This window comes from Rhinopithecus roxellana, chromosome 5 (genome assembly GCF_007565055.1).
Source record: "Rhinopithecus roxellana isolate Shanxi Qingling chromosome 5, ASM756505v1, whole genome shotgun sequence".
NCBI lineage: Eukaryota > Metazoa > Chordata > Mammalia > Primates > Cercopithecidae > Rhinopithecus > Rhinopithecus roxellana.
The window spans coordinates 91,280,493-91,284,066 of record NC_044553.1 but is presented as its reverse complement, the minus strand read 5'-3'; the positions used below and the strand labels follow the sequence as shown (position 1 = coordinate 91,284,066).

The 3,574-nt window shown below is 41.6% G+C and overlaps 1 pseudogene; it reads right to left on the bottom strand.

The window, feature by feature from the left end:
- Nucleotides 1-1,855: 1,855 nt before the first annotated feature.
- Nucleotides 1,856-2,364, bottom strand: LOC104655244 (annotated as a pseudogene).
- Between the last annotated feature and the right edge of the window lie 1,210 nt (nt 2,365-3,574).

The window sequence follows — 3,574 nt, the reverse complement described above, 5'->3', positions numbered from 1 at the left end:
ATTGTATCTTTCAGTTCTGTTATTTTCAGTTTTGTTCTTTATATCTTGAGTATTTTTCAGAGACCTCTGGTTTTTCCATTTGCTTGAAGAGGGTTCATAATTTCTTGGAGCATTTTTATGATAACTGCTTTAAAATCCTTGTCATAAATTCCAACATTTGTGTCACTTTGATGTTGGTGTCTGTAGATTGTCTTGTCTTTCAGATTTTCCCTGTTCTTGGTATGATGAATAACTTTGATGAATAACTTTGGATTGTATCCTAGACATTTTGAGTATTACATAATGAGACTGTGGTTTAGAGGCAATCAACGTGCTTGGGCTCAAAACTTATGTCTTATTCACTTTTGTGGGCTGTGGCTTGAATGTCAATTTAGTTTTTATAGCCTTTGCCCTGCTCTTCTGATCTGCTCTCTATAGTGTGTTATCCGTAGGTGAATTGAAATCTATATGATATTTCTCACCATAGTTCAGTTCCCAAAACTTTACTATGTTGATGCCAGTTGATTTCATGCATGGACCATTTAGGGGTATGTACAGGACTTCATACACAGATTTAACAAGAGTTCTTTATCCAGTCCCCTCTTCTCCATAATCCTTCCTCACTCTCTAGTTGAGAGGAGGTAGGGCATTGCCTCTTTGCTGTGCTTCAGTTAGTAAGTGCAGGGTGGTAGAGTGCTTCTCCCTACAGTTCATGTGGGTTCTGTGGTTGCTATGCCATTGAAGAAGGGAAGGGGCACTGCTTCTTTCCTCATCCTGTCTTGGTTTAGGGCAGGAGTGGTCAACAGAGCTCCAACCCATTCCAGTGAGGAGGGGAAGGCATGCTACTTTTGCTGTTAGTGCCAGGCAAGGATGGTCATCAGGGCTCTTCACAGTGCCTGGTGGGGATGCAGAGAGATGCAGTTCTTTCATGGTGTTTGTCTAAAATACAATGAGTATATTCAAAAGGGTTCTGTCTTGCAGCACTGTCCTCTTCCACATCCTTTGGCTAAGGGGATTGATTCTCAACTGGGGATACTTTTATTCCCCCAGATGACATCTGCCAATGTCTAAGACATTTTTGGTTATCACAACTGGAGGGTTGTCACTGACATCTAGCCAGGGATGCTGCTAAATATCCTATAATACAGAGAACAAGATCCTACAGCAAAGAATTATCCAGCTCCAAATCAAAAGTGCCAAAGGTGAGAAACCCTGAGGGAGAGAGAGCAGACTTTTCTTGGAGCTTTTTGTTTTTCGTACTTATTCCATCTTGTCCAGAAATGGGGGTCCCTTCAACATTTTAATGTATTACTTTTTAGTCCTTTATCATCTATCACTGATGAGAATTATAACCTATAATTTATTTTTAGATAAATTGTCTTCCTCTGGTTGATTTTAAGAATTTCTCTCTTTTTTTTAAAAAAAAAAAAAAATCTTAAATTTAACCATTATGGGTATAGTGTGGATTTGTTTTTATTTAGACATTTTCTGTCTTAATTCTCACTTTCTAATTTTGGAAAATTCTTAGTCATCTCTTTGAGTATTCTCTCTCTCTCTCATTCCCTTCTTTCCTTCTTAGACCTCTTTAAACTGCCATATGTTGGAGCATCTCTTTCTGTGTTTCTTATCTGTTAACTATGCATTGATTCATATTCATATTCTTTATTTCTCTTTTCTCCCTTCTCCACACCTTCTCTCTGGTAACTTCTCCAGATTTTTCTTCCACTTCGGTAGTTTTTTTTTTTTTTTTTTTTTTTCAGGTAAACTGGTCATTTATTAGCAGTGGTACTGTTTGGCATAACAGGTTTCCAGTAAATAGGCATGGAGTTGCATGGAGGTGACGACAGAGCAAGGCACAGACGCAGGACAGCATCTCTCACTTCTTCCACTCATTCTTGTTATAGTCCCATTTGCCGGCAAAGCCCTGCACGGGGTTCACCTCATGTCCAGCACCCTCTTGGTCTGCATGGCCACCCACTATTTGTCAACGATGTGCGGGATGGGGCCGTACACACAGCGCTTCTCCCAGATGATAATGAACAACGTGAAGCCAATGAAGAACATGGCAGCGCCAACAACCGTCTTCCACTCGTTCGCACCCCTGTTCATCTCCGCAAAGCTCTTCTTGAACTGAATGCAATACAACTCGACTTTCTCATCCATGGAGAGGTTGCTTCGGGAGGCCTTCTCCTCCTCCTTCAAGGCCTTCTATCTGGCAGACAGGTGCTTGACATGAGCCACATCAGGTAAGGGGTAGTCACATCGATCCACATAAGCTGGGAGCGCATTGTCATCGCTCTTCACATCATTTCCGTGTGCTCGTACAGACGCCGATTTGGAAATTGCTCGCTTGCCGACTAGGCTAAATACCCTGGTAGGCAACATTCTGCCGCTGCTGTCCACCACCACCACCCTTTATGCCGGGTGTCCTGCGACCCCAGTACTTTTTTTTTTTTTTGAAACTGAGTTTTGCTTTTATTGCCCAGACTGGAGCGCAGAGGCGTGATCTCAGCTCGCTGCACTTCCGGCTCCCGGGTTCAAGTGATTCTCCTGCCTCCCGAGTAGCTGGGATTACAGGCACCTGCCACCATGCCCAGGTAATTTTTTTGTGTTTTTAATATAGATGGATTTTCACCATGTTGGCCAGACTGATCTCGAACTCCTGACCTCAGGTGATCAGTCCACCTCGGCCTCCCAAGGTATTAGGATGACAGGCGTGAGCCACCGCGCCCGGCCCAGCCCGACAGTTCTTTTTAAAGGTAGCTCTGTTCTATTATTTAACCTAGCAATAGTTTTGTTTTCCACTAATAATAGTTTTTATTTATAAAATTTTATTTGGTTATTTAAATAAATCTGTCCCTTTGCCAGAGTATCTTATTCCTTCACTGTGGTTTCTAAATTATTTTAAACTTGACTGTTTTGTAGTCCATTTGATTCATCTATTGTTTTCACTTCTTAAGGTGTCAATTTTCAGGTCTGCTGATTCACCCTTATGGTGATTCGTTTCCTAATGAGTTCTGTGATATGTAATTGTGCTAGTTCATCTTCAGTGAGTTTCCCATAAGCTTTGAGCTGTAAAATTATTTATTTCAATCTCTGTCTGTAAGGACAGAGATTTTCATGTTGTGTTTACTGGATCCCTAGGAATTTTGGTGGTCCTGGATCACTTTTTATAGTAACAATTCATCTTGGAATATTAAAAACTGTATGGAGGAAACATTTAGATCCCTCGTCCTATGCAAGCCCAGGATTTCCATTTCTCATGGGTGGCTTTTTTTTTTTTTTTTTTTTTTTTTGAGATGGAGTCTTGTTCTTGTTGCCCAGGCTGGATGGAGTGCAATGGCACGATCTCAGCTCACTGCAACCTCCACCTTTCAGGTTCAAGCGATTCTCCTGCCTTAGCCTCCTGAGTAGCTGGGATTACAGGTGCCCGCCAACGTGCCTGGCTAATTTTTGTATTTTTATTTTTATTATTTAATTTTTATTTATTTATTTTTTGAGATGGAGTTTCGCTCTTGTTGCCCAGGTTGGAGTGCAATGGCTCAATCTCGGCTCACCGCAACCTCCGCCTACCGGGTTCAAGCGATTCTCCTGC